Raw genomic sequence first — 26,766 nt, 5'->3', positions numbered from 1 at the left:
GATCAAACCGATCGATAAATAGCCCCTCTGCTGTTCCTCGGTTCACCGTTCTGTCAAGTTAACAATGAACTCATTGTTTAAGTCCTTATCCTAGCAACTAAGTCAGCAAACATTAGATTGCAGCAGAAATAAGGTTGCAGTAGACATGTTCGCTCAGAACAGATAATTTAAGAATACTGTTACATTATTCTCGGCTCATTAAAATACTCAAATAAAGGAATAAGTATCTGTGTAGCTCCTAATGTTATAATGATGCAGATAATGTTTATTTTGTATAAAAATCTGCAGCATGTGCTTTTAATATGTGCTTTTGAGGATACTAATGTATTCACAGTTTCGAACAAAATTTTGGGGGATTGTCGTGAAGGTGGAGATCAATTCTCAGCGCAAGATGGGCTTCGTGGTACATTTTTTAGCAGAGTACATTTATCAGAAGACTTCACGGACCCGATAGAACGTTCGTCGACAGAAATCCCGGTGAGGATATTGCTCTTAAACTATTAGCTAAATTGAACCGAGGAACAGGAGCTTGTCAAATCGCGATCGGATTTATGATCAGCCCCGGCGGAAGGATCGTATAACGTCCGAGGAAAATAGAAGAGTTTCGATAGAACAGAATTCTCGTGCCGACGGACCCACTGCGTTTTCACAAGGCGCTCACCGCCTCCCCCTCCCCCACCCCGTGGCAGCAATGGAAATTTATAGAAAATCGAATCGCTTCTCGTTTATTACGTGCTATCAATTAGAGCGAGACTGTGCTCGATTACTGCACGAGATTATTGTTCATTGCTCCGGTCAGAAACTGTGGAACAGAAAGCGCCCGAGAGAGGCCTGGAAAACATAATTAATCCAATTCGGATTACGGCTGCTTGTAATCGAACTCGGAACGATTTTATCCCCGTTCTATCCACTGTGTCTACGTAATACAACCCCTGGAAAAAAGTACAGAACCACATTTAGACATCGCATAATTTCCTTCGAATCGAACCAAACGAGTTGAGAGTTCTTGACACGTTAGAAGACTCAGTTTACTAAGCGACGGGTAACCGAAAGTTCGAGAAAACTGCTATTGATCGGAGTTGCGAAGAAAAAAGTCAATTTTTTCAACTTTTTTATCCGACAGAATTATACAATATACCAAATCGGTTAACGTTGCTACGAGCAATCAGCATTTCAAGATGAGAGCTTAAGGGTGAAAGACATGGAATTTCGCCCCTATGTGATCACATTTTTCCCAAAATCATATCCTTCCACTACAGGAGGTATTTACATCGATCAGGCAAAATGAAAATTGTATATTTCATTTGATTGAGCCAAAAGGAAATCGATATTTCTGTCAACAGAGCATAATTCTAAGAAAAATGCTAGGATAGAAAGGATCAAAGGATCATCCTTCCCAAAACGATGTCCTTCCACCAGCAAGGGTACACCTGCACATTTGAGAAAAGAATTTCGTAAACGAAGCCAAGAATAGCATTATTCAAATGAAACGAAGCTATAAATCAGAAACGAAGGCTACCTTTGCGAAAACAAAAGGAAAACGCTCAGAGCTGCGTTCCACCAAAAATGCAAGCGTACAAAGGAGCGAGCTTCCCCAAAACGATCGGTCAGCGTGCATGTTTCAGGGCTTGAAAAAAAAAGAAGAGGATACAGAGGAGGCCGAGTGACTTCCTCCTGTCGATCGGTCTTTTCAGCGCGACAACATAAACCGACGTTGTAAAAACATGTTAGTCGTATATGGCGACGGCGCGCATACGTACATCAGAGTATCCATTTTTCTCATGCGAGCAGAAACGCAACGCGCCATAACCGCCTACCCGTTCGACCACCCCTGCCATGATGCCACTGGCACAGCATCGTCCTCTCTCCGTATTCTCTCCCCTTTTCCCCTCGGGGCTATTCCGCCTCTTTCAGCGTCCCATTTTTATTCAAATTCATCGGGGGCGCTTCTCTGGCAGTGGCCGAGGGATTGCAACCCGCCTCGGACACCAGCCGAACCCATCCTCTCCTCCGTAGCCTCTCTTTCCCCATAGCTGGTTTCGCCGACGTCCACCTTTCGCCCCTCGTTTTCCATAAATTCTGAATTTTATTTAGTCCAACGGCGCCGACGCTTTGCGTCTTTATCCCGGCAAGGACTGGCCGAAGACCCGTCCGAGATCCAATCCCATGAACCAGACGGTCAACTGGTAGCAAGGAGACGGTTCAATGGCGGACAAAATGTTGCGAGCCTCGGCAATCCCTGAACAGATCGGAAATTCATGGGATGCTTTTTAGGTGGTCCAAAGGAGTTGGGGATTGCTAATAGACTTTAGGCGATGGGCCACTGCCAGGTGAGGCTAGATCCCTAGATGTGTCTCTAATGGCTTCTGTGGGAAGAGAACAAAGGATTCGTGGTGTTGGATACGAGTCAGGAAGATTGGGCTCTCCGGTGGAATGAGTTAGTGAGCGAGGCTTCCAGTCTGATTGGGTGACAGAGCTGATGGTTTCTTAGGGGTGGAGGATTTTTAGGATTGTCTTGGGTGTGTGCACGTGGAAGAGGGACTGTAGGGAAGTCTGAAGGGTGTTCAGTTGGAGACGATGTTAGAAAAGGGGGCCTGTTTGTCTTGTTTTGCCTTGAACTAAGAATTAAATCGTCTGAGTTGGGGGAGGAGTTAATGAATGAGGCTTGTAGCCTGATTGGGTGGTAGATCCAATGGTTTCCAATGGTTTTCAGTGAAGAATTTTGTAGACGGTTTTGAACGTATCTATGTGAACGGGAAAATCTGAAAAACGTAGACTTGGGGATGCCTAACTTTGACAACGTTGATAACTGAAGCTTCCAACGAGATTGTGTGATGGATTCCATGGTTCCTCAGCATAGTAGAGATTTACTGCGACTATTTTGAGAGTATTTCTCTGAAAAAGAAGTCTAAGGAACGTGGTCTTGGAGATAATATCTTCTTCGTCTTCTCTTACTTCGAACTATCAATTGAATTCTCGCGCCGAATAATCAATTACCAGTGTACAAAGCTATACTAACTATAAGCGAATAAAATTGGTCAAGTGTAATTGAATAGTAATCTTCCGTGAATTTCCCACCGAACAAACTGAATCAGGTGGTTACGAACCACTTAAACAAACGCAATCCTCTTTCAGAACAAAGAGGACTCTCGCTACCATCCAGCAGAGCTACAAGAAGATGGTAATCCTAATCTTCCAATCCTCGTTACCCTTTCCGTCGATCCAGTTAGAGGCAACGAGTAGCAATTTCACGAGTTTCTTTCTCGCGAACAGCCGTGACTCTAGACTCCGTAAACAGCGGGGGAACTAGGGGTTTAACGGTGGAGCCCGAGCATCGATTAATTAATTCTGGCCCGAAAAAAGCTAACGAAACACGCGTGAAACGGGCCAAGAAGAAACCGTACAAAGGATGGTATAAGGTATCTTCCAGTGGAGCGGATAATTGCCGCGCGGGTTCGCGAGCTTGTCCGAGCATGTAATCAGCCGCGGGTCATTTAGATAGCGGCGTTATTCGCCATCTTTTACAACTGGGGTTTTCGCGAGAGAGGGAGCACACGCGGGCTTGCGAAGTTGCGTGGATACGATGAAGATGGACGAAATAATGCCGTACACGCGCGCAAACCGTCGATGCCAGGCGTCGTAAAACGGAGAGGAGAAGGGGACCGACTGTGGCCGAGAGAAACGGACTGGTCCGTTGATGTTGATAGTTCCCTACACACGAGGCTTTCTTTCGTAGCCGTTTAATGAAATTGCCTCTTCGTGGCGGGAATTCTGGTGCCCTAATGAAGATCATACGCGAGCAGGAGAAGAGTCGCGCGCGCGCTTGTGCTCGCTGAAATATGGCCGCTGATAGCCGATGATAAAACAAAGACCCGTGGATCGCATTAAACCGGGAAAGGGCGCAACGACACCGACGTGTCCGACCGTTAATCTACGGATTACGAGGACCGCCTCATGGAAACGTGACAAGGGATTCCTCCTTCTTCTACTTCTTCTTCTTCTCCTTCTCATTCTTATTTTTCTTCTTCGTTTTCTTCTGCAAGACGTGCTTGCAACGAGAAACGTGGCGGGATTACGCCGACCGGATTACATTTCCGCATCGAGAATCCTGTCGAAGGCTCTGCTGTATAGTCAATTTTTGCTAACTTTCACATCTTAACACTACCGGGATTATCTCATAATTTTTTAACGCCCACGTATTTTTTCGCCAAATTTTGTCTGGACTTCTACTCCAGTACAATAATCTAATACTTTCGTTTGGGATTATTATGTAGAACAGTGTTCTTAAAATCCTATCAATTGGCTTCCGGTAGATAAAGTGTTAATAAGCTTACCAAGCACTAAAAGTGACTACCATGTGTTGCCTTATAAAAATGATAGGATACAATTTTCATCGTAACGTGAGCTTCGGTAAGGGAATTTATGTGATTTACTGTGAATTTGAAACAGGTAATTTTAACCGGCTGATGTAGCTTCAATGTTAATTATTAATCCAGATTCGTTGAATATAACAGGAAATTGAAAGACTAAGGTGAGCGATACTGATCACTAGTGGTGTTCATCTGCTGCTCGGTCTTTATCCACTTTCTCCTTGTTTAAGTAGTCTTGGTAATCTAGCCAGACCAAGTTTACCATAAAGAAAAGGGATTAAGGATTTCCGGACGTCGACATTCTTCGGAACACTCGTCCAACACTTATGCAAAGAGATGATGAACTATCATCATCATCTGCTGCCTCCCATCCAGTGGAAAATCGTTCCATGACCAGTGTTTACTGTACCTAGTATTCGTTTCGAAGTCTAATTAATCCTACTTTTCTTAAAACCACGAAACACTTTCGCCTTGTCCCTCCAAGGAGAAAGTGTCGACGCGCATGTTCGTTTCACGTCATAAAACATGCTAATAGTACAGTGGTGGTTGATAATAATCCTTTATTATCCCGAAGAAGGAAACTCAAGGTCCGGACCTAGGTCGGGACGTGGTTAATTACCTCGTGCTATTCTACGTATAATCGTGACTGAAAAATCATTTGACTATTTCATTAATCAAATTTTTGATGGAGTGGTCCCAAACAAATGACTAGACCCAAAAACCGAAATAAAATTCTATTTTGGCGTTGTTAATATACAGCTATTGTAATAGATATACATTTTCTCCTATTTGTAGGAAATTACCAATTGCAAAAAAGTTCTAATCACTGAAACCGTAAAATTAGTGGTAGTGCAAGCGCTTGAGGGACTTGTCCTCTCCTTGTTTCCACATTAGCAAATTTCGGGACACAGAGAGCAAAGTAGCTCTATCCAATACCCAGCTCGAAGATGAAAAGAAGTTAATTAACGGTAATCAGAATGCACTCACCTTCCGGCTGAGAGGATCAGGGTGAAGAGGTCGGTGAGGAGCGGCGTCGGTGCCGCGTCGTCGTGCGTCGCGACGGTAGCAGGCCGCGGGGAGGGGATACTGCTGCCCTTTTCCCTTCCAAGGGTTTCCGCGACCCGAGCGGCTAGTCCATGCCGTCCCGTTTTCCAGCTGCTGAAACATCCAACGCACGTTCAAGTCGGAGTTGGTCTGAACGTGCCCGGCCAGACACATCGGATAATTGCTATCTATCTCTGGGCCAGGGCCAGGACCAACACCAAGAGACCGGACTCCCTCTAACACGTAGAAACCAGTCGACAAAACTGCACGATCCAATCTCAATCTCTACCGCACAATATCTATCATCGTTAACCGGCACTCACTGGCGAGGCGACGCGCGAACGATCCCCTAACTCTGAAGACTCGCTTCAGCAGCTCTGTCCTTGTACAATTTAACCATGTTCGTTTAAACTGGGAACCAAGAGTGGCAGGTCAAGGACCACGAATGGGGCTTAAGAGATTCCCGTGTGTCCTTCATTCGATGTCGGTTGTACACGCACGCAAGCACAATGAGAGAATCAGTCCCCTATCTCGAGCGTCCTTACTAAATATTCGACAAACCCGAGAACGATCGCAGGTCGAAGACCATAACCGGGGTCCAATAAGAGTTCCCCAGTCGATGTACAGTACTCGCGCACACGCGTAAACGATCCCCTAACTAAGTTCTCGCTTTACATAGAACTTGCTTTGTCCTCGCAGAACTCGAAGGTATTTCGTTGAACGAAACCGAGAGGCGAGTATGCCAGGTCAGGGACCTCTATCAGGGTCCGATAGGAGTCCATGTCCTCCAGTAGGTGTCGGAGTACTCGCGCACACGTGGAACAGCGGGTTCCGATATGGCGTCCGTTCAGAAGCTGAAGAGCCTATTCTAGCAGCGTGGCATCGCGTCGGCGAGGTTTCGACTGGTGCTGGGATAGCGTGCGAGTAGCGAGAGACTCGGAGGATCTATACACGCGTTGGCGAACGCAACGGAACGGAAATACACACGCCGAACGAGCTAACGACGAGTTAGCTCGCTGCCAAAGCTTGGCAGGTCTACACTACGCGTGCAGCCGCCGCCGCCAGGCCTGATCGTCGGTAGGCACCGGCCAACGGGATTTACTATGCTCCAACTGTAGCGGCCTCCTTCTCGCCTCCTCTCTCTCTCTCTCTCTCTCTCTCGCTCTCTCTTTCTTGTGCCCCCATTCTCTCTGTCTCTGTCTCTCTCGCGCTCTCCCTCTCTTTCTCTTTCTTCGGGTTGCTTCGCTGGCTCGAGCGAGAACCCTGAAGAGAACAAGAGCCGCGCAACCAAGACGAGTCTTGTTGCGAGCGACACGTAACAACGACCGCCTCTCTTTGCCCTCAACACACTAGCGTCGCTAAACCGTAGGATGGAACCCGGTCGAAGCAGGCCAATCAGACGGCCACCGTATCTACCTGCGGACTGCCTTCTGTGTAGCACCTGCGGCCAACGTGACCGAACCTTCGCCTTTGTCGAACGCCGGCTCTAGCGATGACAGATCCTCAGCTACCCTCCACGTTTTTTTAACTGGTCTAAGATTCTTCATCGAAGATCGTCTTCAAGCTGGTCTTTTATTAGACTGCATTCGAGCGAAGTCTTATCTCACATTGAGCTCTTGCACTGTGATTTGTACCATTGCTAGGGTGCTTAGAACGTTTTCGTCGTCGCTAATTTCTAACAAGGAAAATAAACTTCATTTCTACTTCATGTATGGCTACATTTACTATGACCACTGTCCCGAAATTACCGGTACCTGAAAATATTTATGTGTCAGAGAAACTTTCGGGAACCCGCTTGAACCCGAAAAATATACCCGACCCGTATTTTCGGGTACCCGCACGCCCCGAATTTTTACCAAATTTTGTTTGAGATTTTTAGGACTAGTCTGACACCATTTGACTGGATCTACGTCGACATGCAATATTAACATTTTAGGGGTATTTTATTTCGATTTAGAAGAAATGAATAGAACCTATGCAGCTAAAATGTTAAATTATATATAAATGCTAATTGCTCGCTTTCTGTTTAATTGAAGACATTACTTAATGTTTCGAGCTGCGAGGAGAATCGTTCGGAATTTAAAAAATTTCGCATTTGCAATTTTTTCCTAGAAACAAAACGGTAAAAATCGGCTTTCAAACAATTCTAGTAGCTTTTCAAGAGACCCGAGAATCCCTGAAATATTTCATTTCAATCAAATTCTGCAATCCAACGGAACCAAAAAATCTGAAATCAACTTCCCGACCTCCATGCTAGCAATCCGCAAGATCTCTAATTGCTCCGGCACTTGGATCAAGGAAAAAGTACTGGAAGCAGAGGATTTGCCGAGCAGAACGCCGGCTGATTGAGTCACTAGCTTTTATTTCGTCGTCTATTATCTTCCCTGGACCGAGCCGTGCAAGTAGGAACAAAGCCCGAGAAGCATTGATTGAACCCGCTTCCGTCTCTCGGAAACGTTTAGCCCTCTCTGGCCGTGGTTCATTGTGAAACCGTCGGCGTTCGGCTTTCGCTGCAGGTTCCCCAGGCCGCTCATTACCTCTATCATCATCGTCCTTGTCATCATCCCCATCCACATCTGTAATCATCATCGGTATCGTGGCGAATCCGGGCCCCGGCCAAGAAAGCTTCTACACGATCCGCTCTCAGTACTCGCTCGTAAAAATAACCTCACCCGTTTCCCAACAGGCGCAAACATTCTGGGAAACGCGCGAACGTTTATTAGAGATGTCTATTGTTTTTATCCGAGCGAGATTCAATTATTTATTTCGAGCAGAAGCGACGAACTGCTTCTCGATGCTGGAGGCTTCTCTCTGTTTATCTTCTGAGATTCTGTAAACATGTAGTCCCGAGGTGAGGTCGTGGGTGAGGGAGCCGTAGCGGCCATCTTGGAGAACCGTGAAGTTGATAAAAAGAGTCTAGAGGGTGCTATATTTAGGTATCATTCTTTGTGCTGTCGGAGAAGATGTCCGACTTTCTTCCCATTGGTTTTCTAATTTTTGTTATTTCTTCTTCTGTGTGCTCATGCTTTTATTAACAATTTTATATTCGTAGGGAGTGGATACAGTCCTGTTTCTATTTTCTTTTGTGAATTAGAAATCTTTTCTGATATCATTTTTACCATTATCAACAAGTTCCTGACAGGAAAATTTGTCAGAAAACGCAATCTTCGCTGCAAGCGTTCTATTTTGTCTTACAAAAACTTTCTGTATTGTAATACGAAGAATTAGAGGAGTTTTATTTTTACTTATTTCCCAACTTTTTCATAATTTTAAGCATTTTGTCTATAAAAGATAGAAACTAGTGTGGCCCGATCAAAATTATTAGATTAATAATCAGGATTAGGTAAGTGTAAATGAGGTTTGGTTGGTTCTCAGTATGTCAAGGTGAGACTCAGTCAAATCTCGGGTGTCGGAGGTTGTCGGGCTCGCAATGGCGGCCGTTATTGTTTGCCCGAGTATCTTGTAATGACTCTTTCACCTGTAAAGGTGTGTTGCGCTCGCCAGGCCAGAAACTGCTCGCTGGAGATGTGCATCGAGTTTATGTCTTCGTCGTTCCGCAGACATTTTAGCCCATCAAGCCTCAATATCTTCATCCGAGGCGAGCTCTGCAAGACCTCTTATTATTGCCCGCCGAAGTCTTCCCACCGGAACTTTGATCCTCACCGAAGACAAATCTGTCGGCACCATCTTTCTTTGCAATAGTTCTTCACCAACTTTTACTCCGACTTCAGTGCACCATTATTCCAACCCTCATAATCACAGAAACGTTGTCGGCTTAACGTAGACTATTGTCATTTTAGTCTCACAGGCTACAACTTTATAATTAATAACAACTCTGTTATTTTCTTGCTCTGAGATTCCAAATTGTTACATTAAAATATCATAAGTTACACTCGAGATCAACTTCACGGAGTTTCAACATAGAACCGAAAGTCGAATTGCCGAGGAAATTTTTTGCCGTTTTCGAATCCCTTTTTCGGTTCGCGTTCTCGTTTTCTTTCGAGCAAGGAGAACGATAAATATGTCAAATATATTCATTGGTCTTTGTGCGGGGCCGCCACGTGACGTGAAATACTTTAATTAATACGCCGGTGTCCGGGGAGAGATGCGATCGGAGCGGGAATTTTCGAAGGAGCCGGTCTCTCGCGCCGATTTTAATGTTAATTCCGACGATTGGCTGCTCGAGACCGGTCGCCTCGAGAGTTTTAGGTCCTGCCCACGATATCTTAATAGGTTCCCTGCGACTCGCACGATGGCCGCTCGTTTATTTTCGATCCTCGACCACCGCTCTCCTCGAACGCTCTTCTTCTCTTTTTCTCCTGTGCAAATGCTACTTCAAGCCTGGCTATTGTTCTGCAACATTCGCCAGATCAAAGCACAAAGACTGATCAATTTTTGTGGACTAGGACGAAAACGAGCAACTTTCTTGGTTCGATCTTATTTCGAATTTTAATCGAGTTTACTTCGAATTTACAGCACTATAATCCGTCTATGGTTTTATTACAATTAGACTGTAGATCTTTATGCATTTGTAAGATCGGAAAATAGCATCCTATTATTGTTTATCGAGATTAAAAAATTAATTTCTCTAACGACAACTCTACTAAATTGTTTAGAATGTACGAAACGTGGAAGGCTTCGGAGGATTCTCGTTAGCCCTATGATATACTTCTGCACGTTATTAATCCCTAATTAGCAGAATAACTTTCAATATGGTTCGATCTCTCCCTACACAGGAACGTTTCAATTAATGTCGCAATAAATGCACACGGACTGCTTCAAAGACCGCATCATCTAGGCAGAACAGGATCTCGTACGTTAAAAAAATGTTGCTAAATGTTTGTTGAGTCTACGGCAGCTGAAATTCCCAACGTTCCAACAGGAAAAAAACCGATCTGATCGCTTAATTGTGCGCGAGAGAAGATCGGAGACCGGTGCCACGTCGATCCGTCGCGTGTTTTATGTTCATTATTTTATAGCAGCGTAATCTGCGAGCGGTCAGCCTCGAATAGACGGCCACCGCGTTTAAATAACGCCACTCGGCAGGTTTGTAAAGTCACAATTTATCGTTGATCATCGTTCGTCAAAAGGGCCGTTCGGATACAAAGTCCGTGAGAGGCTGCGGGACCAATAAATTTACAACCTCTGAAACGAAAGCATAAAACCGTGATACCTGCACCGGGCTTCAGCCATGGCGAACCCTCGACTTGTCTTTCTGTATACCGGGGCGTCCAATAAAGCGGTCGTATTCAGTAAAATCCTTTTCAAACGATTTTTTGTTTTAACCCTTTGCTCCAAAATTCGTGTCCAGGAACGATCCGAGATGATTTCATCGAGAAACATGATCCTGCAAGCGAGGTGTTTACCTACTAGATCATCATTCTGATACAATCTTTTGCGATTTTACCAACAGTGGATGTTAAAACATGTTCTGCAAAATAAAAATTGAAATACACAGCAGCCACCAGGAAAAAAACCAAAAAAATTATAAATTTGATAACGTCTCTAATTTTGTAGAGACAGAAAATTTTAAATTTCTGCTACCCATTTTCTCATAAATGCATATAATTCGCTATACTAATAATCCAATAGTGTTTACAAAATACTAGGTGTATTTAGGTGCGCAAAGGTGTTAGCCTTTTCTTGTCAATTTTCTATTAATTATACACGGCACACGAGGTATGCTAGCAGTCAGCAATAAAGTTTGTTGTTTAGACACATCGATAACAAACAATTGCGCAAAAAGACTCCGCTTACACGAAATTTCTCAATCTCTACTAAACGTTGCAATGAAGAATTTCACACGAACAGCCTCTTGAGCAACAAATGCGCATTCCAGCGACCAGCCAACGATCCTAATTTGCACGGCATCAGAACGATATCCAGCATGGTCACGCGTGGCCAGAACTAATGTCGCCGAAAGATCCCCGAGAACAATGGCCACTTAATAACCCGATCAGTAGCGAAAATGAGTGTCACGCAAGGCTCTCGATCGCTCGAGCCACCAGCCGATTTCGAGACCATGACCGAGGCTCTAGTTGAAGTATTTGTAGCCGTGATTGCCGTGCGACATGCGTCGCCATTGTCGGCCATTTGAATCACGCGCGCGACTCCGCGATCCTATCCACGGGGACCTCTCAAAGCGATTCGCAAAGCATCGGTCCACTCGCGCTCGGAACACGAGAACGAGGACAGAAAACGGGGCCGGAGGAGGAACATAAGAGCTCATAAATGCGAATTTAAGAGGCGCAATAAAAACACATTGAAATTGAGAGTGAACGAGCTAGAGCACGTGCTCCCGGACCCCGAGCTTCCCTAATATTCGAAATGTTCAGGAAACACACTCGGACGGTTTCCCTCCGTCGACGACCGACGACCGACGACAACTTTTTCCACGTTCCCACGATCGTTACGGCGCTTTTACTGCGACCGATTATGCTGTCTTCCCCGATGGGAACCACGTGTGAATTTATTTCACGGCTCACCTACCTATCGTTGCTTAATTAATCTTGCCGAAGTTTCACCTCTTCGCACGATCAAATCTTTGGGCGTGTTACTGGGTCTAGCGATTTTTATATCGAATTGTTGGCTGGGAGAGATCAATCGGCTGAGAATGCCTGTATCCTTGGATTAACTCGTGATGTGCACGGTTTCTTACTGCCGGGAAGTTGTTAAGGCGTTTCTCATGATCGGGCTGATGTACCTACAGTAACAACCACCGTTTCAACAAGAACAAACAGTTTTACAAACAAGTGCTACCATAACGTAGTCAATTCCACAATTTCCCACACAGAGTACAGTGAATTCTCTATATATGTCGCCGAGGCATGGCCGATAAATGTCGCGGAATTATGCCCACTACCGCGGGGTATACCCCGTGAGGGGCCAAGAAGCTCAAAAGATCTTGGTCGCCGGGGAATGCAAGGTCGTGTGAATCAAAGAATAGTATCTCCTGGCCGATATTTGTCCGTGGCTAGACCCTTGTTTTGGACAGATATTGAGTAAACACTGTAAATCGAAAAATGATGAAAAATAAAACGTGTCACTCCTCTAACAACAACCACCTTTCCAAATTGTAACCTATTCTACAATCTTCCACATAGAATAATTGTAAAAATAAAATTATGAAAATAAAATGTTTAAAAAACCAAACATTCCATCCCTCTAATGTCTGCACCCCTCTTTCTGTCTAACATAGCTACCAAGAAAGGCACACGATTAAACGACATACAAAATTTGCATGTTCAACGTCCCTGTACAACTCTGAAGAAATTTCAAAAAAATTTCCAACATGCTGCGACTGGCCGTAACCCTCTCATTCCGTCGCAAGGCTAATTCATTCCCCGAGACCAGCCAACGGCTTCGAAAACCGATGATCACCGGCAATTAGAAAGTTTCGTAACATCGAGAGGAGTCCGAAGGCCTCGAAGGGTTGCCTTCAAAGGTTCTCCGCCCGCCATTACCGAAGAAAGGTCGGTTTACAACTGAATGAGAGGAGAAAAAAAACAATACCAGTTTACAACCCCCCGTAGGATTGCCTTGCGCCCCTGCCGACGATAGGGACGTCTCGAGACGCTATAATCTGCATATTTTCGTCGTCGCAAACCGAGCAGCACGCTCAGAACGTCACCGTTTCACCACGATGACCTCGTAAACCTTATTCGAACCGGATCCTCCCTCGCTTTCCATCGAGGTTATACGCAAAAAAAAAGAAACCTTGGGGAAAGGGTAAAAACATCGGGTGTTTACCTTTCGCTTGAACGATGTTTCGCCTTGGATTGGTCACGACGGAGCTTTTTCCGCTTCCATAAACGCTCCTTGCGACGAAAGGCGACCCTGAGAGGCCGCTTTTCAACGATCTGCTTAAATAACTTATACGACCGGTCATCCTGTGCTCTAGGAATTTCGTCGACAACACGATCCTCTCTCTCTCTCTCACGCGCGCTCTCTTTCTCTTTCTCTTATTCTCGCCGAGGAATCTGCCAGTTGTAAAGTCGTTTTGGAACGTCTCGGCTTCGAGCGCGTCCCTTCAGCTATGTTTCCTCCGGTTTTCCCTCCTCGCGAAGAGATTCATGAATGCGAGAAGATATTTACCGCTTCTATTTGCCGCATTTGTCGTCGGTTACTGGCGGGTTCAGGCTGGCAATTGCTTTTCAGGACGGAAAGATTAACTGGACCGGGTCGTGGACCTTGTTCACCTCGAACAATTTGGAGGCGAGCGATTCGTACAGATTGTTGCAATAAAATGTCTCTTCGGCAACGAATCGATAGAGCATTGTGACTAGACTGCGGATCTTTATGCAAAATAAAATTTCTATACATCAATTGCAATCTACTAAAATTGATTTTGCTCATTAATAATTTTTATATGTTAAAAATATTATATCGACATTGTTAAACTCTTTTAATCTTTTTACTGTTTCGAATTACACCTACTCATTTTTGTCATAAATGCATAAAATCCGCAGTCTAATTGTGACGAATGAAGAGAGAAACGGAGGCATTTGACACTGAAAAACTGTCGTGATCCTGTCCGGATGCTGGCTACGATTTTTATATTAAATAAAGTAAAAGGAAATTCACAAAGCATCGTTATGCTTGGATTGCGGATTTTATGCAAATTCGCATTTTCATACGTTGCTACAAGGAAATTGGAATTGGAGAAAAAATTCGCCATCTGAAAACCTTCTCAGAAATAAAATAAAAATACTATTAGCTCTTTTTCGTTTATACGTTTCCTTGCATTCTACGAGTCTTCACAAATTCACAAATACACTGAAACGAACGATCTATAGTCGAATTTGAAGTCTGATCTTAAGTGCTCAAGGTACAATACAATAATCGGAATTGCCAGATTCGGTCAAAAGGTTGAGGATGCGAAAGGAGCGCATCGTTGAAGATTGTTTATTCGGATGTTCGAGAAAGAAAGGGTGGTGCCTGACCAGCCTGGTAAGAAAGTGCAAATTCCAGACAAGCCAGTTGGCAACACTGCTTCCCTCGCGGAGACGCGGTATCGACCGCGGCCCCCAGAGGCCAAAGTATCCTCAACCTCCGAGTTTCTCCTACCTTCTGCAGTCCGAACAACCTCCAGGACCCTCCACGACCCCTTCACCCTTTTACTACCATACCGGCAAACAAGGCGGTTGTGGATACCGTCGAATAATTAAAGCGAATTAAACATTCCTTATCCAGGCTCTTCCGCTCCCGTGATCAAAATGGCTCGACAACAAGCTAAATATTTCTACCCCTACGAACAGAAACATTATACTTATTCCAAAACCAAAAGATTGCTAGGAACCTGTAGATTTTATCCATTTACGATTTTCAACTTGTTGTTACAGGTACAATCATCCCCCAAGCTTAATTAATTCCGGTGCCGCATCTCTCAGAAATGGCAGACGGAATTATTTCTCCAGACTTGTAAACTAATTTTCGCGTTAGTGCATCGAGTGTAGCAAATGGTTGTGATCTATTGTATGCTTCATACTGCAAAGATCGTTTTTTATATAAAATTCCTACCCAGAAAGAAAAGATTACCATTAATATCTACTATCAAATTTATTTTTGAAACATAAGTTTATATACTTCATATTGCACGGATCTTTTTTAGATAAAATGAATTAGACAACTGTACGACCTGTACGCTTGTACAAATAAAAAGAAAGGAGAAAGTATATGTTTATTTTCTCTATTAGTCTGTCCAGTAAGTCATCCAGTGAATAAAAGATTACTTTACTACAAACTCCACCCAAAAGAATGTTCAAAAATTCTTGTCAGCCATAAATGTATAAATACTCTAACGGCTTGATAAATACCTCAAACCACCATGTACCACACACTAGCATCGAGTTAAAGCGAGCGATGAATCGCGTTTAAGGGACAGCAGCGTCTCTGTCTCGAGGGGTTTCATATTCGCGGCATTGTCCGTCGTGTAGTACAAGCTCGGGCTAACAGCCAGGAAATCATTAAACACCTTGACGATGTCGGGAGAGGAGTCCATGGTAATTTGTGGGTCCGAGACGCGTGGCACAGGTGTCCACGAATATTTGACGTGCACGGACACAACGTGGCGCTCGGGACAACGACGCCGAACGGCGGCGAACGAAGGATGACACAGTCTGCGCGCGTGCGAGCCGTGTGATATACCTACATAGAACGTAAGTGCGCAACGAGGAGGTTGGCTACGAGCAGTTTATGGTCTCTCAACGTTATATCGTCCGTGTATAGCTCTCTCTCTGACAATTCGTCGCTAATGCCCTCGCCATTAGTTCCGATTGCGCCGCGTGTCTGACGCGCGCGACTCGCGGACACGCTTAACGATCAGAAATTATGCGGACGACTCGCCGCGACGGATTGCGACGCGTTCCGCTCGTTGGACGTCGTGAAAATTTCCATCCACGTGCTGCATCAACAAATCGTTCTCTAATCCTACAATCATCATTTTTCGAAGACCCCGATTTCTTTTTGAAACCGTTGCACTCTTTTCTGCTTTGGGAGTACTTAACCCCCCTTACCGTTCTATTCCAAAGCTTCCGATTGAAATGTGCACTGTGTCTAAATAAAATGATCTGTATACCGCTTCAAAGTCAATATAAAATGGTTGACTTGCTATTGAATATATTAGTTTACACAGGGAAAAGATGTCATTTTCAGGCGAGGGGTTGAGCTAATGTGTTAGGTCGTTTTTGAAAATCTATTTTTCAACGAGAAAGTTACTTACGTTTATTTATGATCGTCGAAGTATTGGCCATCATTTTCTATGCCATTTCGGAAAACTTGGTTTTAACACTTTTTTCCTTAAGATAGGGTGACCTGTCCAATAACGTATTTCGTATTAAACGAAAAAATAACATTTACGGTGCCCTCTTCACGTTACTTTAACGGGAAAAAATGGAACTAGAAAGCGGGGGTAAGCATCGCGTTTCGAAGAAACACAACTTCCAAAAATACACGTCATAACTGCAGAAGATATGTAGAGTGTGCACCCTGTTCTCGTTAAAAATAGCCGGTGTGCTAAGCGTCTAATCATTTGTGGACACAAAAGTTGGGGTGAAAAAGGATCTCAAGTCAGAGGAACCGTCAATATTTGCCCAGGATCAAGCTCTCAACACCTACAAACAACTGGCTTGATATCTCCAACGTCCTGTTAATCGAAGATTACAAAATCTCAGATCTTCTTCCCTTGGCAGCTGGTGGCACGCCGAATTTCACGCGAGAAAATTTGAAACGGAACCCCGACATTCCTGGGAGGATAAAATCGGGCCTGCGGCAGCAAACGCCATCAAACAAGCCCGGTCTTAATTCTCGAGCGGCTTTGATTCCTCCGGCTGCCAAAGACCCCTGGCAGCATCTGCGGTTCCACCCCCGCGCCTTATCCGCAAATCCTCAACCCGACGAGGACGAACCACGCAGACAAAGAGAATTACAATTTAACAACCCCCGTGTCTTGAGGAAAAGGAGTAAAGAAAGGGGGAAACAAGAGAGAGTGTGAGAGAGAGAGAACAGCAACACGCTTAAGCAACATTTCCCCGGAGCGATACAATTTCCACTCGAACAGGCGCGTTTTAAAGTCGCCTCGGGTAAAGCCCCGAGGTTTCCCCCTTCGAAAGATACATTCTGGGGTGGCATTTCGCTATTGATCCGTCGGAGGAACCGTTCCAGGGGTGGAGCTGTTGCCAAGGGGTAGTTTTCGCCCCCTCCACGTGGATCCGACGCGGGATTGGTGGAGGCCCAGGCAAGATGGCCGACCAGCCACGTACCGGAAACGTGACCGACACACGGCAGGATGCTCGTTCGACCGCGTTTCTTCGGCTTTTCTTCGTCCTTCCTCCTCCAAGAAACACCAGAGGCCCTTCGAAGAGAGAAGCAGCCGAGCTGACCGACCGAGAGAGCGAACCCTTGCCCCTTCCACGACCGGCTCTTGCGAAATTTATTACGGCGATATATTCGCATCCATTAGATAGCTCGGTTCCTTCGCCTGCATCCTGCCACCCCCACCCCCCCCCTCCCGACTACCTCCGCCTAGCGGAGAGAGAAAGAGAGATCCTCGGCGTCTTTTACCAATACACTTTCCTCCGTCTCTGCGTGTAATCAATTACTGTACCAGGGAAACGGGGACGCTATACATTTAGGCGTTTCAGTCTTGGTTTGGGCTGTTGATGTGGGTAGGCGTTGATGATTTTGCTACCGGTGGTTACTCGTGTACTGTGGATTTTTTTGGAAAAATTGTCTGCATCGGTTGGAATAGTGGTCATTCAGAAATTTTCATTCTCCCTTCGATAGTATACACACTGGCGTGCAAAATTATAGGGACAGTAAATTTTCGTTCAAAAATTTCGCATGTTCAAAGAATATTCTCAAACCCTTTACTTTCGAAATCCACTGTTCGTTTTTCTCGAGAAAATTTTATACTATCTAACGGGGGAGAAAGCGAGCTTTTTCGTTTAAAAAATTTTGCAAATTCAAACGTTCGTGCAGTCGTTAAAACATTTTTATGACGAATGAAACCAACGTAGGTTCGAAGATTGCAGTCTCGCCTTTAAAATGACCTCTCGATGGTCGCTTTACGATTTTTTTTTACTAAGTTATTGAACATTGAAATGCACACTTAAAATGAACAATCCAAACACCCACGTTTTTCCTTGATTCTGTACGTACCAATTACACTAAGAATCACGAAGAATGAACATTTCCAATGAACACCCCTAATCGTTTCGGCCGCATACAACAAAAGCAAGGAAGTACACCTTATCGTTGATCCTATAACTACTAACTTCGTTAAGAAAATGTCAGAAATGAACATTTCTAATGCACACCCCTGACAATTGTCAGCATGTACAACGAAAACAATGTATTCCAAAATTTCAGACCCGAGCATTCCCCGGCCACAACCGCATCCCCACCATCCTTAACAAAAGAATGGTCCAAAGTTTCCCGGGCAGCCTGCGACGTCCCCTTAACAAGATGTTATCTACGGGTGTACCCGGTGGCGTCTGACAGCCACCACGTGAAAAATGCATGGTGGTTCCGCGGCGGCGACGACGTGGACGCCGAGCAACGACACCCCACGGTATTTCCGAGTACGCCGTGTACACGGAAATACACGGGAATACCTGGAAAGCCGGCTGCTCTCGTCGCGTTTCCCCCCTCACACGTGGGACCTTTCTGTTTTCAAATGGAATTCCGCCCAGCATCCTCTCCCGTCCTACCCCTTTGCTTGAGAACATGGCCGCTGCCGGAGCATCAGACTACGAAGTTTGCGGGAGGGGGTTGTTAGAAGATGCAGGAACGTCGAGGAAAGAACGGGGGGACAAGGGGGTGGTTGAAGGATGCGAGAGGACGAGGAATTTCACCGGGATGCTTCGGGGGGTAGGAAACCGTGCCGGGACAAGGCGGACCGTCTTAATTTTAAATGCCCCGCGTAATGAAAACTTTCCTCATCAAGGGCTCCCTTAACGGCCCCGACGCCATCTTGCGTCGCTGTCTCGTGTTACGCTGTCGAAATGTGCGATCGGAAAGTTCCTGTACCGTGGGCATGGTCGTTGACGACGGGAGTGCACTTGTTTCGGAGCTGTTTCGAGAAGATGCAGTTTCGAGAATGTATTTGCACTTTGGGGTGATGGTTAGGCGAACTTGAGGTGCTCCGAGTGTCTCCTTCTCGAGCGAAAGGGTTGAACATTGTTTTAGGGTGTGTTGCGTTGCTGAAAAGCAGCACAGTTTTTTTTTTTTTTGGTAGACCCGGTTTTCTGAAGAGTTCATCCAATTTGAAGATTAGCGATGATCTTGAATTTTTTACCAGTCTCATTCCTTTTTTTAGACAGGGTGACCTGCAACTTTCCTACGAAGCAGAAGCTTCACGCTTTAAAATCGGAGTTGTGCCAATTCAATTACATTGTAATTCATTGATATAGTAATTCAACTACGTCGTAACTGAATTACATAATTCAAACCTTTCAATTAATTCAATTACTAATTATTATAATCAGATGTGCAATTGAAATACAATGTAATTAATATACAGCTCTACAAATTATAGCCCAAAATTTTGAAGAAGTGCGATATATTTTCATGTTTTTCTTTCATATACTTGTTTGCTGTCTATGCAGCGTATTTCCTATTCCTCGTCCTCGTTCATAATACGTAACGCTGTTTAATTACAGAGTATTTTATAATTGTACTCCAATTGCAATTACGAATTACATTGTACTCCAATTGCAATTACGAATTACATTGTACTCCAATTGCAATTACGAATTACATTGTAACTCAATTGAATTACAATGTAATTCAATTACTTTGTAGTTTTAATTCCTGGAGTAATTCAATTGTAATTCTGCACAACTCTGTTTAAAATCTCTGTTATAATAATAACATTTGGTGAACACTTGTCACAGTCTATTTATAAGTGATTTTGAACGACAAAGAATAGCTGCGGTTGTCGAATAAATCATATTTTTTATAAAACATCAAGCTAAAACAAAGTTACTAAAAAAACATTGACATCCCCATACTTGAAAAGCAACAAGAAATGCCGTCTGAACATATAAAATGACCTAATACATAAATATTCCAGTCTCAATATCTCGAAGGCTGTAGCACTTGCCTCTCAGTGAACAAAATCGGAAATAGCCTAACAAAAAGAATTCCAAAAAATTGCAGTAAATTTTCAGAAGCCTCGGAAGACAGGCAACTAAGAAAGAAGACAGTGTCAGAGGCCGAGCACAGCGGGAATCGAAGAGGAAGCCGAAGAGGCGAGCGTAGACCGTTAACAACGAGCGTCGAGCGTGCATAGGAACCGCTCTTTGATTATCCGTTGGTTGCTATAATAACGAGTTCATAAAGATGTTGGGGCGCATGCGCTCGCGATCGGCCGATCACCTTATCGTTCTCTCACTCTCTCGCTTGTTCTCTCTCTCTCTCCCTCTCTCTCTCTCTGAACTTCGAAGCGGCACACTCACACGCGTCGCCTGTAATATTCTCCATTTCCATACTTGCAGGCGCGCACACACCAACCCGGATCGAAGTTGAACCCTCCTACCAACGCAGCCTCGGTCTTCAGCTTCCATTCTCCAACTCCTTGCTCCTCTCTCGGCTCATCCCCTAGGTCCCACTCTCTCTCTCTCTCTTTCTCTCTCACTTGCGCCATTTTTCTCTTCGGCTCGTTCCCCTCTACGGACTCGAGCTCGTTCTCCCTCGCTCCTTCGGTACAAGGATGAACCCAGACCTCTTCCAGCTTGCTCCTCGTCTGCGCACACCAAGGATCGAGGCTCCGTCTCTCGGTCTTATTTCGATCTTAATCTCCATCTATATGCTTATAGGCCCGTTGAACCGTGGATCAATCCTGGGATCCTCTCTCGCTCTTTCGTCTCCTCTTACTGTTCTTCAGCGTCGAGCTTGTACGACTACGCCTTTCCAAGCTGAGCAGATGTCTGCATCGAAGTTGACTTCTCTAGAGATTTAGGAGCTTCATCGTGCCGAGTCTTTGCTGGAGTTTGATGGGGTCTTGGGTGACACTAGTGTGCGTTGATTTATGTGTGGTTACTAGGCTTGATGGTTCATGATGAAAGGGTTGATAGTGTCCTGCGACTGTATTCAATTTTGAAGACTGGCTAAGAGATCCCTGACTGTTAGACGATCCTAGAGTGTCTTCACCATGAGCGTCGAGTTCTCATTATTTTCTAGATTTCGGATATTGATGCAAAATCGACTACATTAATTGCTACCGTATGCTGTTTTCTTAAGCTATATTGGTAAAGCTGAATAAATTTCCAAAACGTCAGAAAAATTTCAAGGAGGGTCAAGTTCGGGTCGAACGCATACTTCAAAGCAAACGACTCCAACAATATCTCCCGTAAAAGACAGTACACACAAATTCCTCAATTTCCTTCGGCACCGATGTTACGGGGCGAAGTGTTACGATACTGTGCACGCAGCATCGTATAACACTTCCGTCTGTAACTGTCTTGGGTGTATCCGATACTTCAAATCGAGAATCGAGTATTCGCAGGGTCTCTTCGGGGTCGCACAGCCGGCTTCTTCTTCTTCTCTCGGGTTTCGAATTCCGTGGCAACGTTTCGCAAAAACCGTACGGGCGATATATCAAAGGGGAACGGAATGGACGACGGTATTCTACAAGGGCGGTCAAAGAGCGAGAGAAAGAGAGACAGAAGAGAGAGCCGTGGAATCGGAACGAAGGTCGACGGGAAGGGTAGAAAGGGTTCGGGGCCAGGCGCAGCGAGATTTTATATGAGTTTCGGGATTTGAAATGAGGATTTACGGGCGGAGGAGGCAACATTGTTTCAAATAAGACGTCTCTCGGCCTCTCCTTTGGCCTCCTCGTTCCTCTACCTTGGAGGTATACTCGTGTCTGGGTTCCAGAAAAAAAAAATGGAGATCGCGATGGGGAGTCGCGCAGAAGGCCGCGTTTCACCGAGAGGATAATGAAACGGCCTGTAATGGACGGGTATCCGGCAAAGGTTAACAGACCGCGGGGATTTTTCTGCAGACCGACTTTGTTTTTACCGGGAAAAACGATGGAGAAAGTTTTTGCAAATAAATAGCGATGTTTCTCGAATCTTCCCGCAGTTGCTTCTAAACACGAAGACGCAGCAGAGAATTCTTCACATTCTAATCTTACTTGTAGCTGAGCACGTATCAAACTGTATTCAAATCTTCATTTTATAGCGTGGAGAATTCTGAATAGAATTTTCTAGTTGCCGATAACAGAACAAGAATGAAATTCTATTCTATTGTTTTCCGTTTTAACACTTTGATAGTGACTCAGATTGTTAGTCGTGCAGTATACAGAAAATTCATCTCGGCTGGAGTAAACATTAATTCGATACATAGAGAACTTCAAAATGCTGTTATTCAGAATAATAATAATAACAATAATTGAAGTGGTAGTGATAAGTAGTTCTGCATAACAGAAATTTACAAATTCATATATGCACACATAGTGCACAGTAACACGTTGAAAATAGTATGCATCCTTAAATTTTTCTGCAGGTTCAGGAAAATCTGTTTTCACTGTTCTGCGTTTCATCTATTCATCCTCTAAATGCATAAAAATGTACAGTCGTGATTAGAAGCTCAGTTACGTCTTTCGTAAATGCATAGTACTTTCGCAGCAACAAGGTTAGACCCCGATCAATCTACCTGAATCCGATAGCGATCTTATTACCACAGTAACTAGGATAATGCTCCTAATAATGCGCAAAAAATGCGCAATATATCATCGTAACACCTAATGGAAGCTCCAAGTACTGTTGGGTCGCATAAACGAAGGTACCACACACCTAACCTGGATCGTACCGCGGTAACCGTGCACTGGGACATAATTTATTGTCGTTTAGTTCATAAACACATCATAGCGAGGATGGACGCACGACATGGCTGTCGCGATTGTAATCTGTACGAATAAATTTTTCCGCAACTATACCCCGCATTCTAACAATGGCAACCCATGCGTAAAAATGACAATGAAGAATGCGGTTTCACTCTTCAACATTACTTTACAGGAATTTACTTGGAAATGTCGAGGACAATTTTTCTGTGAGCTGTCGACGAAAAATAAAACCTTTAATTACTACTCTTCGACGCAACATTCTCCCGACAAAATCATCAGCAATACTGATTACTCGTTTCTTTATCTTATTACAGAAGCAACACATTAAAATCAAAAGTTTGAAGAAAGCGTTGCAAAAGTCGCGCGATATTTCTGCTTCTAAAAGGATTTCCCTCGATGTTCGTAACGCTCGAAGATTACGCAAACGGATCCTTGAGTGGTCAACGAAGCGAGCAGAGGAGGGTTCCTTTCCAGCGGGGCAAGAACTGGCCCAGAAGAGAACAGGGCCCAGAACAGGTGAACGTTGGTGAGAGACGGCAAGAAAACCGAGAGGAGCCGGCTCTCTCTTGGCCGGGCGCTCGACGATAAATCAGCCGAGCCGAAGCCCCGCGACACGTGAGTCGTAATATTTAAGTTAATGACTCGGTATAATAAAGTTAATGGCTTTATGATAGCCGTCCGTGGGTACGGGCAGGGCCCTGGGATCACGGGACACGCGCGAATGCCCGCGACGAATGTGCTTTCAGCGGTGGACAGAACGGATTGCCTTCTTCGGTCTCTTCTTCGCCGATTTTCTTTTTATTCTTCTCGGCTAGATTACTGCATCGAGGTGTTCGAGGTTACGTGTACGCCCTTCGCTATGACTGATCATCAAGGAATACAGCACGTTCAAGTAGAATCTATCAATTTTCTACCCCAGGGAAAGTTTTGAACCTCTGTTCGAGGGCGCGATAGTAATTGAATTTTTCTTAATCGGATACCAGGAAGCAAATATCCGTTCACAGACCTCTCCGCGCACCAGTTCGAACGACTAGGTTTCTCACGCAGCGACAACGCAGCAGAACGCAACGCAACGCAACGCAACGCAACGCAACGCGAGCCTCGCCTTTATCGCCTTTATAAAACGAGCAGCATCTCTCGCGCGCGCACAAGGCCGTAAATAATGGTCGCCGCTGCTCGACACTCTCTATCCCTGAGAGCACACGCGTGTCACGCCACGGAATTCTGCTTTCCGCTCTCCGTTCCGATACTCGCAGTCCGCGGAAATGGGGGATCATGGTCCGGCTAGCATTTTACTGGCTGGAGAACACCACCGTGCCGCGGAAAATCCACAACACGGAGAACTCATTCCTCATAGTTACACCAAGGATGTTAATCTTTCCGAACTACTCCGCCGCTCCGGACCATTCCACAAATTGGATGTTGCTGTGGATAATGTGATTGGACGGGTCGATGACACCGTCAATGCGTGGACCGTGAAGCTCCCGCCCGTTTTCCTTGGTGTTCAATACATTTTATGCTAATTTTTCGAAAATATTTTATGGACCTAGTTGTCTTTCATATTTTCAATGTAACTCTCTTAATTTTTGGAAAAATGGTGGCTGAATTTTTGCTGCGTGTTTCGAAGTTGCTTCCCGTTAGAACACCCCCCTGTGCAATTTTTGTATGGACTATGAATTACGTTCTTTCCGTATGTTTTTTGTTGTGCAACTGTTTTAAGTTCTATAGAATTACTGGGTTAATTTTTGCATCATACTTTACTGTTCGTTCTTGTTGTCAATATGAATATTGTCAATAAGAATAGAAAAAATAAATTGTCTTTCTTACACTGCAGCAGGAAAGGGAAGAAAATGAATATACAAGTTACGTGAAAAGGACATAAAAAGTCGAAGTGATGTTAGACGATGGTTACATCTGTATTCATGACTACTCTGTTCATTCTTTGAAGGACAAATTGTAAATAATATTGTCAATAATAAAAACCAGTCAAATATCTTCCTTATATAGAACGGAAGAAAGCACAGAAATAAATGTACAAATAAAATGGACACATAAAATGGAAAAATTAAATGTGCAAATAAAATGTACAAATAAAATGGACAAATAAAATGGGCAAATAAAATGTACAAATATAAAGATACAAAAATTAAGATACATTGAAGGGAGACTGTACTTGCACAAAGAATAAAATGTAATATTGTTCCCAATAATCAATAAATACGAATAATTAATATCCCCAGCGTACAAAGAACATCTACAACGAACAAATGACAATTTATCATTTTTGCTTCACGTCGTGAGAACAATAAGGAAGAACGATTATACAGATGGTATAAGGGAAAATTGCGTAAGGTGGATGCTGGAAATTAAACTTGCCAGATAAACAAAAAAAAAACTCAAATCAACAATACAAAGACCAAGACGCACACTATCAGTATAGTTCCAACCGTAAAACGAAAAAATGTCTTCCGAAGGCGTGGAGGAACATCCATCCCCAAACAGAGAACAGAGAAAGCATTTCCACAGGGTAATCGCAAACAACAGGGTGGGGTTAAAATTTTTACTAACGCATTAAAGCTCGCATGACCGATGTCTCAGCACTTCCTTCCCCTCGAAGAAGCAATGAAAAGCCTCGGTAAGCTGTTGGATTCGTCGAAACCGAGACACACGGTGGAAACCGGAGAGGGTTGTTGGCTCGAGCGAGTATGAGCGTATGCGAGAGAAAGAGAGAGAGAGAGAGAGAGACAGAGTAGGTATCGCATACACACCCGTTTCCCTTCGCTCGCTCGGTTCGCCGGAGAGGCGGAAAGAAGAAAAATGCAATTTGCTCGGGTACGCGAAACCGGGATTTTATACAATCGCGCACACGCTAGCTCGTAAATATCGGAAGGCAGCGCGCGCCGCTGCCGGAGGATTTTTTTTTCCCCGAGCCGGTTTTACGACGCGATGCATGCAACAAATCAGTAGTTTTGCAATCGCCGGTCGGCTCGGCTGGCACCGATTTACCGAACTCGACGCCGAACATCGCCCGACGAGAGCCTGAACACGCCTCGATCGCCGCCATTTTCTCCGAGGAACATCCTGCAGGACCCTACGATCCTTCGGGAACCTTCCACATGCTCTCAAGAGTCCTTCAAAAAATTTTGGAAACCTTGAAATTTTTTTCCCATTTTATGAGCTAGAATTTGTCCGAGACACGTCTGTGAGTTATGTCGTTTTTTTCAGAGCGGGGCACAAAAATGTTCTCGTCTCGTTTGTGGACGTTATTTATTGTTAATGGACTATGCATTCTACGCATTTATTAACGAGAGTAAGAAAGTCAGCCAAAGAACACTCAGAACATTAGAACCGAAGTAAAGAATAGAGAAGAAAAATATTCTCGTCTCGTTTGTGGACGTTATTTATTGTTAATGGACTGCTAGGATGTTGTGCAGTCGTGACAAGAATAAATAGGTGAAACGCAAACTGGTAAGAACATTAGAAGAATTTAAATTAGTAGATTCCCATATAGGGGAAAATTCGTTGTATCGAGAATTCATCGATTCGACGCTCGATAATAACCACGTATTAAAATGCCTAATTGGCCGTGGTTCGCTGGAAACCATTTTCTCGATGATTATATCTTGTTGTTCATGCAATGCACAGACTCCACGCAGCTTTTGCGGATAATACCTGGATGCGTCATATCGCTGAGTGGGGGGAAGGGGGCGACGGGGGATTAATTTAATGAATCGAGGAGGGAAGAAGATACGACTGGCTATAAATAAGCCGCGTCAGCTTATCACGGTACTTTCGAACTACCTCGATGATATTACGATCTTTCTTGCGCGTCTCGATGATTTAGGGGTAAACAAATATTTGCTTGAACGGCTCCGATGTCGTCCGACGTTTCGCTTTTGTTCATTCTCGGCTGGTTATAATTTCAGGATCGGCTGATTCGATCTTGAGAATAAAATATAACTCGATTTGCCGAATTGATTAAAACCAGGAGAGCGGAGAACAATT

The 26,766-nt window shown here is 44.4% G+C and overlaps 1 long non-coding RNA gene across 2 annotated transcripts in view; it reads right to left on the bottom strand.

Moving 5' to 3' along the window:
* Positions 1–1,836: 1,836 nt before the first annotated feature.
* LOC143353254 (uncharacterized) overlaps positions 1,837–26,766 on the bottom strand; it is a 49,735-nt gene continuing 24,805 nt past the window's right edge. The window contains exons 3-4 of one of the 2 annotated variants that reach the window (XR_013082095.1): positions 5,358–5,528; positions 1,837–2,366 (exon numbers count right to left, since the gene is read on the bottom strand). This is a non-coding gene — a long non-coding RNA (uncharacterized LOC143353254). Of the gene's footprint in view, positions 2,367–5,357; positions 5,529–26,766 lie in introns of those variants that run through there. The other variant, XR_013082096.1, reaches the window with a different exon arrangement.

Source organism: Halictus rubicundus, chromosome 4 (assembly GCF_050948215.1).
Source record: "Halictus rubicundus isolate RS-2024b chromosome 4, iyHalRubi1_principal, whole genome shotgun sequence".
In the NCBI taxonomy this organism is placed as follows: domain Eukaryota; kingdom Metazoa; phylum Arthropoda; class Insecta; order Hymenoptera; family Halictidae; genus Halictus; species Halictus rubicundus.
The sequence above is the reverse complement of the archived record's forward strand: the minus strand, read 5'-3'. Positions and strand labels throughout refer to the sequence as shown.